General features: G+C 30.9%; 1 long non-coding RNA gene across 2 annotated transcripts; it reads left to right on the top strand.

Moving 5' to 3' along the window:
- Positions 1-383: 383 nt before the first annotated feature.
- Positions 384-3,354, top strand: LOC136780779 (uncharacterized). 2 transcript variants are annotated; one of them, XR_010823830.1, is made up of 3 exons: positions 384-951; positions 1,017-1,151; positions 1,553-3,354. It is a non-coding gene; the product is annotated as an uncharacterized lncRNA (long non-coding RNA). The 2 variants fall into 2 exon arrangements; XR_010823829.1 differs by having other exon boundaries at positions 1,514-3,354.
- The last annotated feature ends 12,784 nt before the right edge of the window (positions 3,355-16,138 follow it).

Genomic DNA, 16,138 nt, shown 5'->3' with positions numbered 1-16,138 from the left:
AATAAATACATGAAGGAGTCTGATGGAGAATCAGATAAGTAACACAACATTGTAAAATATATTAAAATTTAATATTTTGTGGTACTTTGTGGGATTTTATTTCAGGTTATAAATAAAATATTTTCCTTGTATGCACCTCTGATTTGAAGTCATACCAGTGCCAAATGCTCTAACAATTCTTGGAAATACCCTGTTATTGAAGAATGTAGATTAACGAAAATTGTAAATGAAACAGAAGGATGAGGTTGTTACGTTCACTCATAACCAACACACATGGTAGTGTTTCAACAACAATTAACATAAACGTTTTTAAGAAAAGTAAGTACATTGTGAAAAAAATTAGTTTAATTAAAGCAAAGTTATATACAAGGTATCCTTTCATAGTTTGCAATTTGATGCCAGACCAGTGCCAAATGCTATAACAATTCTTGGAAAAATGCAAGCACCAAAAAGTACTACCATAGTTAAAGAGGAATCAGTTACAGTTCCAGTGGATATTACTACTTTTTATAATAAAATAGATAATGAAGATAGTGCTGCCATGTGTTGCTGGAAAACAGAGCTTTGGTTTAATGCAACTACGGAGTACTGGTTGAGCAATGGAAACAGTAGTTTGAAATGTGATTAACTGTTGATGACTCAATGATATGTCAATTTACTAGCGAAAGAAAAAGATAAGCCAATTGTTCATTATCACATGGTAAAGTATGTGTAACTCATTCAACCGCTTAAAATGTATGTAATTAAAAATTAATTGTTTATTTATTTATTTTTTAATTCAGCTCAAGCATGTATTAAAATATAACAATTACTTTGTTGAGTCTCTCTTTCCAGATGTACTTCAAAGGTTATTGCAGATAAAACAGATAAGGATAATCTTGTTACATTCACTCATAATTAAGACACACGGTAGTGTCTCAATAGCTATAAACATAAACATTTTCATGTAAAGTAAGTACATTGTAAAAAGAATTTGTTTAATTAAAACAAAGTTATATATAGGCATTATTTCATAGTTTGCAGTTTGATGCCAACCAGTGCCAAATGCTATAACAATTCTTGGAAATACCCTGTCATTGGAGAATGCAGATTAACAAAGGTTGTAAATGAAACAGAGAAGGATGAGGTTTGAACATATGCTAAACATCCAGGTATGGAAATCAATAACAAATTTCATGTTTAAATTTTTCTTTTCTTTAAACTCATATGGATTTCAACTGTCCGATAGGTTATATCATATATAGAAACAATTTTCCATGAGACAATAAATCTTTCTTATTACTACGATTAAAGAAAAGCAGATAAATATTTTCTAATCGTTATTTAATATTCAATTATAATATAAAAAAGTATTAAAACCATATATTTACCTACGCTTCCCCAATCAGAATAGAAAGAAATTATTATTATTACCAAAAAAATTATTCAAATTTAATTTTTTATAAGAATAACATTGATTTTTATAATATAATATGTAATATATCTTTTGGTACTTAGTGAGATTTTATTTCAGATTGATTTACAATAACATGTTTATTGTGTCATTGTGCAGGGTTAAGCTGTAATATTTAATACAAGAAGTCAGAAATGATTCCAGTTTACCATAGAAAGAGCCATAATGCAAAGTTAATGTTGAGAGTTAAACCTAAGGAAAAAGGTGGAGAAATTAAAAAATTAATTTGGAAGCCAATTTTTAATAGCGAAAGGCTTGCAGGTGATTTTGGGCATAAACCCTTTGAAATATATAAGTCAATTAAATCATAATTTTAATGATAACGTCATCTAGAAATGAAACAATGAAAAGAAGTCATCATATTAATATTTTCCATGCAATAGAATTTACAGTGAATAACTTTGCGAAACTGAAAGCAGTATATCCACAAAAGAGTGGCTTCCATTGTATAAATTGGTGTATTTCCTAGTTTATATTAATGAAAGGAAAATATAAATGGTACTAGTGTGCTGGAGAAAGTGCCATAATTCAAAGTTGATATTGACGGTAACAGCTAAGAAAATGATGGATAAATATGAGCTAATTTATAAGAAAATCCTTAAGAGTGAAGTGCTTGCAGGTGATTTTAGGCATACAACTTTGGAATTAGAAATCACATAGTTGATGAAAATTATAATAAATTTATGTAGATGTGTAAATATGAAAAGAATTCATGATTGCAATATTTTACATGTGATCAGGCATATGGTGAATAAAATTAGGAAACTGAAAGCTGTATATTTAATAAAGAGAGGCATCCATTGTATAAATTGGTGTATTTCCTAGTTTATACTAATGAAGGGAAAATATAAATGGCACTAGTGTGCTGGAGAAAGTGCCATAATTCAAAGTTGATGTTGAGGTTAACAGCTAAAAAAGTGATGGATAAATATGAGTTAATTTATAAGAAAATCCTTGAGAGTGAAGTGCCTGCAGGTGATTTTGGGCATACAACTTTGGAATTAGAAATAACATAGTTGATGAAAATTATAATAAAATCATGTAAATGTGTAAATATGAAAGGAATTCATAATTTCAATATTTCACATGTAATAGAACATACAGTGTGTAACTTCAAGAAACTGAAAGCAGTATACCTAAAAAACATAGACTTCCATTGCATTAACTGGTATATATTTTACAGTTTATATTAATGAAAAGAATATATAAATGTCACTAGTTTACCAGGGAAAGAGCCATAATGCAAAGATGATAGTGAGAGTAACACCTAAGAAAAAAGTGGATTTAAAGGTAAATTTAGAAACAAATTTTTGAAAGCGAAAGGCTTTAATGTGATATTGGGTATATGATGTTGAAAATATAACTCAAACAGTCATTGAATCCTATGTTAAATGCCTCTAAAAGTGTAATTATGATAAGAACTCATCATTGTAATATTTTGTATTATATTTAATAGATTAATAAATTAATATCTCGAATTGAAGCTTTACATTATGGAACGATGAGAACATTGGAAAATGTTTTATTAGATTGAATTAGTTAAAAGAATTTTTAGTTTTAATTCCTATATTCTTACAAAACGTTATAAGATCCCACAAAAAACAAGCTTTGCTTGTAAAAAAAGGACGGCAAGTACATAAGTCGTATCTAGTATGATTAATATATAGTAATATAAAATATTTTAATTAAAAAAAAGTAGTGAAATCCAAATGTTAGGCAAGTATAAATTTTTTCCATGGCGAAAATTGAAATTTAGAAAAAAGTAAATAGTAATACAAAAATTACTTGCCGGGCCCGTAATATTCATGTGTAAGTTGCTATCTTGCAATATAAGCATTGCTTCTCGTAAGTTAAAAATGTGGCTATTTAATACGATTGCATACAACGGGCCTGGCAAGTAATTTTTGTATTACTATTTACTTTTTTCTAAATTTCAATTTTCGCCATGGAAAAAATTTATACTTGCCTAACATTTGGATTTCACTACTTTTTTTTAATTAAAATATTTTATATTACTATATATTAATCATACTAGATACGACTTATGTACTTGCCGTCCTTTTTTTACAAGCAAAGCTTGTTTTTTGTGGGATACGTATATAGCCCAGCAATTACTTATTTATTTTACAGCGAATATTGAGTTTCCTAAAAAAAACATCACTTCCACTAAACCAACTTATCAAAAATCAAAGCAAAGTAAGAAACATTTTTAAATAGTAGAAAGCAGAAACAAAAAATTGAAGGATGAATATAATAGCCACATATTAATTAACATTTCTTTCAGATTTGGAACAGCCATCTAATGTTTTTTTTCAAAGGAATATGAATAATGGTATTTTAAAAATTTTCAAATAAGCTTTGACTCTAAAATGAATAATTATAAAATATTTTTTCAGATTCATTACAATCATCCGTCAAGGTCAAGAGTATTGAAACATTTCAGTGGCCTAAGATATATGAAGGTAAACTATTTTTCTTTGTACTGTCTGCGAATATATATTATATAGTAATTATTTTATCATTTTCAGCCGTACTATCTATGAAATCTGATATTATTAAAAACACTGACAAATTAAACAATTTGATTGATTCCTTTAATAATTTAAAATTTCTGCTTGAAAAACTTGTAAAAAATGAAGGAGTTAATACGCCAAATCCAACAGATTTTTTAACAAAAAAAGATTTGGATATTCCGCTTAAAGATATGGAAAGATTTAATGAATTTAATTCATTTTTGGAGAAAGATAAGGATTTTTGTGATCAATTTGTAAGTATTACTTATAATGCTATTTGTTCATTATTTATTTTTTTTGTTTTAATGCAGACCAGCTGATAATTCCTATATATTACTTACAGAATTACTATATAAGTTTGTACGTTGATGTTGATATGTCAATAAGCAGATATTTTAGTACCATATTAAAAAAATTCTTAACGAAAGAAGTGGCATTGACATTTACTGCCATAAGGCCAGTTAAAGGGAAATTTACATTTAAGACAACAAAATTTTGCACCTGTTTATTTGGTAAGGAGGTTGAATAATTATTTTAACACACACACACAGGAAATACATAATGATATACAGTTTATGTATAACAAAATTATAATTATTGATTATAGATGTGTTTACCAGCAAATATGCTTCAGGGAACATCACAGGAAAGCTATCCACAGCATTAAGCAATGTTTTTATTAATGTTAAAGATTGGGAACGTGGACGAGCACAAAGAAAAACATATAATCCTATTTTATTGGAAAAAAATGATGATATTGAGCATGAAGAAGGATAGGCCATAAAGTAGAAGGACAGTATTAATTGTCTTTACTAAATTAGTTTATGATAAAGAGAAAGATAAAATATACTTAAAGCTTTATATATAACATAAATATGAATAAAATATTTAATATACACATATCTATAGCTGTTATTTCAATGTTTTCATATTTTATAATAATATAATAAAAATATAGTACTCTACTACTTTGTATAAACGATTTATTTTATTTATAGTGGTATACACACGTTTTACTGGGGAGGTTTAAGGAGGGAAAGGTATGTGTAGAAATTTGTCAGGGCATGCCCTTAGTAAAGCTAGAAATTCGCTAGTAATTGACAAGTAAATATTTGATCATACATATCTTTATAGGACCTGGCTAGTTTTTAGACAGTAAAACTGTTTTATAATATTTCAAAAGTATTTAGCTAGTTTCCCTAGAAGAAAATATCGTCTAATTTCTTCAATAGTTTTGCCTTCTTAAACCTATCCAGAAACTGTCCAGTTTTCAGAAAATAATCTAGACAGATTTATTTTCTGAAAACTGGACAGTTTCTGGATAGGTTTAAGAAGGCAAAACTATTGAAGAAATTAGACGATATTTTCTTCTAGGGAAACTAGCTAAATACTTTTGAAATATTATAAAACAGTTTTACTGTCTAAAAACTAGCTAGGTCCTATAAAGATATGTATGATCAAATATTTACTTGTCAATTACTAGCGAATTTCTAGCTTTACTAAGGGCATGCCCTGACAAATTTCTACACGGGGGGGTACTAGCATCTGAAGAAAAAAGAAACTTTACCAAGGTGAAATTAAGGAAACTAAAGATAGTAGATGGTCAAAAACAAACGCGCACAATTAAGGAATCTAAAGTGAGAAAAACTAAAAAAAATTCAAATTCAGAAGATGAAGTCAGTGACGCTGCATGCTTGTATTGCAAACACCTTTATTCAAAATCCACAGAGGGATGGATAAGTTGTTCTAGTTGTCACAAATGGGCTCACAATTCATGTGCAGGTATAGATGATGAAGATGATGATGTAAAGCTAATATGTAAACATTGCTCGTGAGATTTTCATGATTTAATCATACTACCCCAATTTGCCCAAAGCGACGGGCATAACGGGATAAAATGCATTCTTTGATGTTTTCTGCAATATATAAGAACATATTTATTTTTTTATATGTTCCAATGTTATTAATAAACAGTTAATAATGTAACAATGATATTCCCTTATTGTCCAAATTACAAAGTTTCAGGTTTTTTAAAAATTTTATTTTAAACATTAAGTACACCATTTTGCCCGCCTCTCCCCTAAATACCGCTAAAATAATGTTGAGAACATCTCATTTCACCGATATAATGAAATTGTTAAAAATCCAATTATCATTTTGAAATAAAATGGTAGGAAAGGAGATTTCGTAATGCTTGAAAAATAGGGCATACGGCGAAACGCGGGACAATGGTACAGTCGTATTTTTCAACAGAATTTGATGAGACTAGTAATAATTAAAGCCATTCTTCATGTAGATTGTCATAAAGAGCTCGCATTTTAGATAAAGCTTATAGTTTTTCAGCTATGAACGTTTGAAGTTGCACGGCGCATAAATACATATTTCTTCTCTCGCGTATGATCAGCTGTTTCGCACGTCCATCTTCAATCGTTCATAATTGGAAAACTATAGGCTTTATCGAAAATGCGAGCTCTTTAGGACAATCTACATGAAGTACGGCTTTAGTTATGACTAGTCTGATCAAATTCTTTTGAAAAATACGACTGTACCATTGTCCCTCGTTTCGCCGTACGCCCTATATTTCAAGCATTACGAAATCTCCTTTTCTACAATTTTATTTCAAAATGATAATTGCATTTTTAGCAATTTCATTATATCGACGAAATGAAATGTTCTCAACATTATTTTAGCGGTATTTATATGTGTATTCGCTCCGTGCATTCAAACACTAATATTATAAGGTGAGAGTGTGTAATAGTGCATGTGAATATTACCAGCGCTACCTATCGGTAAATTTTGTCATTTTTGTTGGAAATTTTTCATATACGTATACAGTTATACATTCTCACTTTATTTTATTAGTGTTAAACGCACGGAGCCAATAGCTACAGATAGGGGAATAGCGTAAATATGAGGAAAGCTTCGCAGTAAGTTTCGATGCTGGAGAGGGGGAACACCTTAGCGTGAGCCACGAGAGGGGTGGAAGCCTAGCTTTCTTCCTAAAAATTTTTGGTTTTCGTCCACCTCAAAAACGCGGGACAATGGTACGGCTCTATTTCTCAACCGATTTAAATGTTTTTGGGCTTGTTGGAATCGTTAGGTCTGGCACCTCGTCATCAAGAAGCCCGATTTTTCGATTTGTTTTGCGTTTAAATATTATTAATGCGAATTTTTAAACAATTTTATTTTTTTTACGTTTTTTGGAAAATACGGCTTTACTTATGACAAAGTGCGAGCCCTAACGATTCCAACAAGCCCAAAAACATTGAAATCGGTTGAAAAATAGCGCTGGACAATTCTCCCTCGTTTTTCGTTCCGTATTGTTGACTACAGAGGGCTTGAGGGATCCCGTTAAGTAATACAAAATTTTGCCCTTTATAGTTTACAATTTTGGAACATGGTATTTTATTAATTAAATTATTGTATGAAATACTTGACCACTTTTTTTGATAAATTATTTCATAACATTGTACATGTGAGTTAAAACCTGTAGTATAAAAATGTATAATGATAAAAAATAATTCGTGGTTACTGTCCCTGATAATCAACTCTATAGATCCGAATAGAGGTAAAGTTTTATATACTCCAATATTTATTAAAAAGAAAGGTTTATATAAAAAATTATTTACGTTTACCCATTTATATATGTGAAAAATTGTTGGTGGAAAACATTGTTCAAAGTAAGCAAAATTAATATTATTTGAAACTTTTTTCAAGGGAATTTCTTGTCCAAATTTTATACTATTTGAAATACCAGTATTACACAAAAGTCGATTATTTACTATTAACTGATGCTTTACTGCTAAAGTCTTAGGTAAATTACGACGTGAGCAAGTAACGTGTGCAGCAATTTTTTATTGCTTATGTTTGGCTTCAAATCGCATACACCACGTATTTATTGCTGGGCCTGTTACTTGCATTATACGTGCGTAATGTAACAAGAAATGGTGCTTAGGTTTTAAAGTTGTTGAAAATAATTTTATACAGGGTGAGGCACTTAAGCCGCCCCAGAATACGAATGCCGAAAGAGGTGTATCTCTTTAACTATAACAGATATTCAATTTTTCCATAGGACATTTTCGAAGCCTCTTGTTATTTGCTTTCAGAAAGGTTCTATGCAAAAATTGAATATCTTTTATAGGTGAAGAGATACGCGCCTTTCTGCATCCATATTCTGGGGCGGCTTAAGTGCCTCACCCTGTATATAACTTATTGTGTTCTATAACTAAATTTTCAAAATAATGTAGAGACTGTGTAGTAAACGAATGTTCTAGCAGAAAAGTAACAATTTTATGTAAACAAATGAATAAATCCCAATGCTCATCATCTTCAGGTATTTTATCACCTATATAATAATGCCAAAATGAAGCACAAATGTAATTGTTTCTGACGTCGAAAGGCCTAAATAATTTTTTTTTAATTTTACTATTTGTAAAGCAGATGGTCTGTTATTTTCTGCCGTTGGATCAAAGTCAAAGGTTTTAATACGATGATTCAGTTCATCTATTGTAAAATAATTATTACTTATATACGGGTGTTTCACGTAAGGCGCCCCAGCTCGAAATGAGGATTCAGAGGGCATGGTGGGGGCAGATGCATCTAATTGGCTGCGGAGGGAGAGAGAAGGATTAACGTGGAGAAGGATAGAGCTATCCTTTACTAGACAATACGCCTAGCGTATCGCTGCCCCTCCCTTCCCCGCTCACATCAGTCATCTTTGGTCAACTATTATCCTCTTTCTCTTACTCTCTCTCCAACCGCGGCCAATAAGATGCGTCTGCCCCCACCATGCGCGCTCTAAGTCCTATTTTCGAGCTGGGGCGCCTTACGTGAAACACCCTGTAGAATAAAATTAAATTACTTAAATCATATCGGCAGACTCCTTCAGGGCAGTCATGCATAAAATGCAAAGTAGGATTTTTAATAATATGAAAAGAAGGCAAACTGTTCCACAAACAATTTTCGCTAATTCCAGAGTTTGAGACTGAATTTTGTTTTACATCATTTTCATAATTGTCAATAGTACGCATTAAATTTTCAACTTCGCAAGTTTGAACATATATCTGTTCTTTAGTAGCTTTGCAAAAACGACAAGGATAATTAGCCTTAAATGATTTGACAAAACCACAAATTTCATATATGCCTAAGTTATCTCCTGTAATATTTGTTAACACTATAAAAACGCGTTTATTTGGTACTATAAGAAATCCATTTTTTTCCAAACTTTCTAACTCCGTTAAAAGCGGTTTAAAAATTGATGTGTTTCCAAATTTAACTCTATCATCATGTAAGAATAAAAGTGTTAAGAATATATTATCTAATTTTGAACGTATTTCTGGTGGAAAACAAAGTAAAGAAAAATAAACAGCTCCTATTTTATGAATACCCCCGCGTAGAAAAAAATCACTATTTCCCATTTATTGCCCACACTGTGGCCCCCATATGGGCCAAACTGTGGCTACTGCCAGAATCCCACACTGTTTCCCATATTCGCGCCACTGTCCTGATATATTGACAGCATGGTTTTCCCAATATTTACGTTATATTGTAGATTATATTTATGTAATTTTCAACTTATATTAATGTAATGAATCGTGTTTTTTTATGAAAATGTATATATGTTTTTTTTAAATAAATTACGCCAAATAATAAATTGTTCAAACGAAACTCATTTTATTTTAATTAACAATTAATTCGTCTTGTATCACGTTTTTTGGATGTCTTAATGTATTACACATTGCGTTTACCACCGTGATGTATTCTCGTGGGTCCAGCTTAATACATGCATGCTTGTTAACGTAATCTAAAATTGAATTTTTAAATATTATTATACAAATTGCATTTTTTATTCTATTTACTTAACCTATAAAAAGTTATTAAAAGTTTTTACTGATGCAAATATTCATTAATTATGGTCTTATGGACGATTATTTTTTTAGCAAGACACTACTGACTACGTTAAAATGTTCAGGTGATAAAATCGAATGAGTTAATGCTCCTTTTTTCAAATTATCTATGTTATTTAAGGACGCTAGGATACTAATAATTATTATACATTCTACGGAATCCAAAATATTCTCCGGAATTTTTTGCCAAATGGATTTGCCTTGTGCAGTCATGGTTTTCAATTTCTCATCTCCGATTAAAATTCGGAGAAGCCTACGAACCATTTCGTTAGGTTTCTTCTTCCACCTCTTCAAATAGTATAGGTCGTCTTTGTTCATAAATACATTGGATCTTGGTTTTAATTCCACCTGAAATAGAATAAAATTTAAGTAAATATATTTTTCCTAAACAGTTTTGATATAAACACAAATTGCTTTTAATTATTTTAAAATTTAAGTAGTTATGCCATTTAGTATTTTTAGGGCTGTTGGGTTTGCTAGCATTTACCAATTTAAACATGTGCGAATACAAGTTAAATTCTACTCAACAATAAGAAAAATAATACCTTATTTAATTAATGTATGAATACAGTACTTTACCTTCATTAATAGGTCCTGCTGCTTTTCTCTTAATGAAGTATGCATACCTTTCAATTCTTTTATCATCTACAAAAAGGAATCTTAAATTAAAAAGTTGAAATTTTTGTCCAAGACTTAAAAAAATATTTTAAAAATATCAGGTACTTATTAGTGATGTATCACTTAAATACATACATTTTTTAAAATACATGACATTTTGCATTTCTCCTTTTCCATTTGTGCCATCATTTGTTCCACTTTCGTCATATAAATTAATTGGAATTCTGTAAATGATATATTAATTTTGTTAGTCTTCATTGTATTTCTGACAATAGTTATACTTATAGCATAAGTGAAAAATGTAGATACGCCTAAATATCTAATAAACAATGCATTTTAGAAAGCAAATTTATGAATTAAAATTGTAAGCTGTAAAGAGATGCATTTAACAATTGTAGATGTTTATACTTCAAAATATCTTAAATTTTTTAAAAGCAAGACAATGTTTATGCATGATAATTTTGCTCGCTATTTCAAAGAAGCCCATACCTTCAAAATATATAAGGACGTTATTTCTTCTAATTATGTGAATTAAGGGGCAAATTTTATATTTTTAAATCGTTATCAAAAGTAACTTTAAGATTTAAGACAAGTTATAAGCTTTAAAAAGACCATCGTGTCACATTAAAATTACTTATTAAACACAATCGATTACAAGTGTTAAGTATACCTTTTTAGTTATATTAATTTTCATGTTTTTGCTTTATTTCTAAAATGCTCTGTTTATGTAGTATATTTAGATGTGTCCATATTATACTTATATGAGTCGCTATGTTATACCTGCTGGGTGCTAATCATTACAGCTTTCTCTGCTTTGAGACATATCGTTCAATTCTGCTTCCTGATTATTATGAATACTTTCTTCAGCAAAATTATTTGATGTATCTTCATATTGGCTTAAAATATCCCCGTCTATTTCCTCCGAACACATTGATTCACCTTCATAATTATTGTGTGTGTGTGTGTCATCTGTTGTAATAAAACCATTAAATTATATGATATTGTTGCATTGGAATGTTTAAGGCAAAATTAGATAATTAACAAAACTGATTTGTAATTAGCCAAGTAATATAGTAGTTTAATGTTTTCTTTGTGTTTAATAGAATATACAGTTAGAGAAAATCGGGACAGAGCTAAACTTGCTGTACATGAGAGTAATGCCTGGACGACAGTATAGATATATCTTTATCTACTTATATATTCCCCTGCCATCGAAACACTACCGTGTATCTTGATATTTAGACGAAAGTTAAAGTTAAGCTTGTGGTTCATTACGTACCATTATTTACTTCAAATATTGAAGGTTCAATATCATCAATTTCATCATCATCAGAATTATCTTCTCCTAAACTTGCTCTAAATTGCCTGAAAGTTATTAAATCTGCTAACTTCTGGTTTTTCATTTTACCCTTTCCCTTTCCAAGTATTTCTCCGTTTTTGGTTACAGTTAACGATTCTAACCAATCACTATCATCTGTAACGTGCGTATAATAAATTATTACATTATTTAAATTTAAAATAATGATGAAATATTTAGTTATAACTATTCACTGTGTGAGAGATTTAACATAGTATGGCTCTCAGTAAAGAGAAGCAATTAAATTAAAACAAGTAAAAATAAGTATCCCGAAGAGTATAAAACATTGAATAGATTGTATGGTTTTGAGTATGTATGAGGTAGAGTCGCGTTGGAGTGAGACGACACGAGAGATCCGGAACGTTCTCGCCCCGACCCACCTCCAATCTTCAACACACTGTAATAATACAATTTGAGTTAAATATACTAACCACTTAATTTTAAAATCTTCGCCTTGTAATGCCTCAGGCCATATTTAATGAAACAAATGTTTCCTTCACTGAAATTTTCCTCAGCTATTACGACACTGATCTCTTTTGAGACCGTCCACTGTACAAGGGCAAACATTTTCATCTTTTAATGTAATGTTGAAGAAGTTGATTATGCTTCAGAAAAATAACTAATTTTCTAAGGTTAGAGGTTTGATTACTGTAAATATTAAGGATTCGAGTACAGGATGTTCTGGTGTGAAGGTAGATTCATATCGAAACAAAGCAATTCTTATGGTCATATTCACAAAGCAACTATCAACGTCACTGCACATACATTTTGAACAATTTTTTATGCGCATTAGCATTGCGATCTAATATTGCTAATGATTCGATACATGACGAGCCCTACAACCTCAACGCTTAATTTATAAAGTAGAAAAGGAAACAAATCATGCCAAAGCGTCCACTACGTTTTAAAGACTACTCTGACTACTCCAAATACAGGATCAGAAAAATAATTAAAAGCGGGTTAGTTGCTTTTTAATTTATAAGTTTAAATTTATTAGTACATAAAAAAGTGCTATTACGATAGGGAGGTTACCAAATTTTAAGCAACTATATTATTAATTTACTTTAAACTAATATAAGCTTATTATTATATAACAATATTCGTAAACGGAACTTAACCTCAAGTTCAATCTCAAAACCGGTAAAATCTATATTCTATGTCACACGTCTTATAAGCTTCAATGCGAGCTTTAACTTAAGTTTCGTTTATGAATACTGGTGTAAAATCTGTTTATGAATGCGAGTAATAATTTTTGCAGAAACAATTCAGTTGCTAACAATGATTCCCTACAAAACAATGAACAAATAGAGCATGGGTTTGAAAATGCTGGACCATCCACATTAAATTAATATATACAAACTCGAGCTAATGAAGAGCTTAATTTAGAAAATAATATGGACTCTGATGCGTGGGTGGAATTATGCGACGAAAATGTAAATAACATAATTTGGGAAAATAAATCACACAACGAAGATGCAAACAGCATAATTTCTGATACTGAAATACCCAATGAAGATGCAGACATTTCAGATTCTGAAAGTACGTGTTTAAACTTATATTGTTTACTTTCAAATTACGTATCAGTAGAGTTCTTGATATTGCTGATAGCCAAGGGTCTACCTATTAATGAGAAAACTTATTATGGCCCTAAAAAATGCCTTGATAAAATTTCTACTAGGATGGTTATATCCCTTTTTAATGATTTCTGTAGATCTATGATATTAGACGGAGTTTTTATTTGTAACAGGCGAAATTTATTATAATTTTGTAGGGGAGACCGGGGCTAGTTGTAACATTTTACGTTTAATGTAAAAATGATCAAATAAAATGTACCCATGTCTGTAATTACTGAAGTGAATTTGAGTAAGTAATTATTGAACTATAATGTACAAGAAAAAAATTTCATCAAGAATTGTTCGTTAAAAAGATAAAAGATGTTTCTTCAAATATAAGTAGTTGTTACTTTTTGCCCCATGTTGGGGCAAAAAGTAACAAGGCTGGGGCAAGTTGTTCCACACGTGAAAAACACTTAAAAATCTGGAAAATTGTATATGTTATATCTCCTTTGTCTACCTATTATTAAAGTTAACTAGAATATTAATTATTTATTACTTAAATAATAAAATGAAAGATTACAAGAAGCAATATAACGTGAAAAACTAAACTTTAACTTTATTCTATAACAAAATAAAATTCATTCGAATTAATAATTTTATACATTAATCAGAACAACAGTCTTCACATAAAAACTTTATTTTATCAGTTTTTACGCATTTGTCGTGTGCCCAGTTTTGGCAACTTAGGCACTGAATCCATTCTTCGCCAGATTTACTGCTGGAGAATGGCGTCCAGCAGATTATGCAATAACATTCATTATCGGCATCAGAATTTTCACTTGATTTAGTTTTCGTCGATGACGGTAGCGTTTGCCGTTTAATCTTTTTTTCATTGGATGCAGCCACCTCTTTCTTTATTTTTTTAACATATCCACTTTCTTTTTTTTTTAGTGGTTTCCTCTTATTAGTAGCACTACTAGATGCTCGCTCCTGTTCTGCAAGTGCTAAAGCATCTCTTTCTGGTGAAGCTGTTAGAACAGCACACTTTTTCCTTTTTCTTTTGCATGACCTGAGTTTTCTAGGAGGTGCCTTTGGGAGCGGTCGTATTATGTATGGGTCAAAAATTTTATTTTGAGAAGCAGCTGTTGATTCAGGTGCATTTGTTGGTGAATTAGGAGGATCAGAATTGCTCGGTTGCTCCATTTCGACCAAATCAGCATTTATTGCTAATGAAGTTGAATCAGGATCTATATTTTGAGGAATCGGAGATTCACAATGATTATCTAAAGACAGACGGCTAGAATTTTGTAGCTCCGATATGTCTCTATTTTCCATTTCAGAGCTTATAGCTGTAGTTGGCATATCACGGTCTGTTACAAACGATGGTGCAAAATCAACATCTTTAAATACATTTGAATTCAACGGTGAAATACCACATTTTTCAAATGCCTTTGAAATATTCATTGGCGTTGATGCCAAAGGCCATGCGTATTTAACAATCTCAGGTAAATCGTAAATCTTCATTGTTTTACCTGGATTTTTTCGCATCCAATTATCTTGCGCTGATGCACAATATTTTTTAAAAGGCCCATATACCCCAACATCTAAAGGTTGCAATCGGTGCGAACAATGCGGAGGGAATGAAAGCATAATTATGCCATTGGCTCGAGCTTTATCTATAATATTGATGCCAATATGAGAGTGATGATTGTCTAATAACAAGAGTATTGGCTGATCTGGAGTAGGTTTAACAATTTTAATAAAATGAGTTAAAAATATATCGAACTCTGTAACCGTCATCCACCCAGATCTGTTTCCTGCTCCTATAGATTCCGGTGGGCCAGATTTTACAAAAACATCGGAATACCGTATTCGGGGAAAAATAAACATTGGAGGTATGCTATTCCCAGCAGCATTGACAGCCATCTCTACAGTAACTAATTCACCTCTTTCCGCCGAAGTCATTGCGCCTATTTGTTTAACACCTTTTTTAGCCACAATCTTTCGTGGTTTTTGCACCGTTGTAAGGCCAGTCTCATCGACATTCCAAATTCTTGATGGAGATAAATTATATTTAAACATAATATGGCTTAATTTAGAGAAAAATTCGCTGACATTATGCTTATTAAATGATGTCGCTCGGCTCATGCTTGTAGCTTCAGGTGTTCGGATTGATAAAGTTTTACTTCCTTTAAGAAATGAATTGAACCAGTCTACACTGGCTTTCTTGTCTCTGTGCCATGAATTTGGTATAGTTTTTAGCTTAATATTAATGGCACAATCATATGCCAATTTTCGCACTTCTTCAGGTAGCAGGCCGAAATATATATTTGCACACTGCGTTAAATATTCTGTTATTTTGTTCTCCTGTTCCTCATTAAACACCTGACGTGGCTTTTTATATCCCATTTTAGTATCTCCTTTTTCATATTTACTTAAATATCGTGCCAATGAGACATGGCATAATTCAAACGTCGTTGATGTTTTCCTGATGGAATCCCTCTCGTTCAGAACCATATGTGCCGCTGCTTTATATACTTCTGCAGATTGTGTACCGCGACTAGTCTTTCTTTTATAAGTCCTCATGCTACAAATTGAAAAAAATAGGAGTTCGTCATCAATTTTCAACATACTTATTCAATTTATGTTAAATTATATTTTTGGGGTAAGTTGTAACGCTGTTACAACTAGCCCCTTGAAAGTGTTACTTTTTGCCCCATTGGATATATTAATAT

The sequence above is a fragment of the Prorops nasuta genome, unplaced genomic scaffold, assembly GCF_024137725.1.
Source record: "Prorops nasuta isolate Cenicafe-Biocafe unplaced genomic scaffold, Cenicafe_Pnas_1.2 PNAS00020, whole genome shotgun sequence".
NCBI lineage: Eukaryota > Metazoa > Arthropoda > Insecta > Hymenoptera > Bethylidae > Prorops > Prorops nasuta.
The sequence above is the reverse complement of the archived record's forward strand: the minus strand, read 5'-3'. Positions and strand labels throughout refer to the sequence as shown.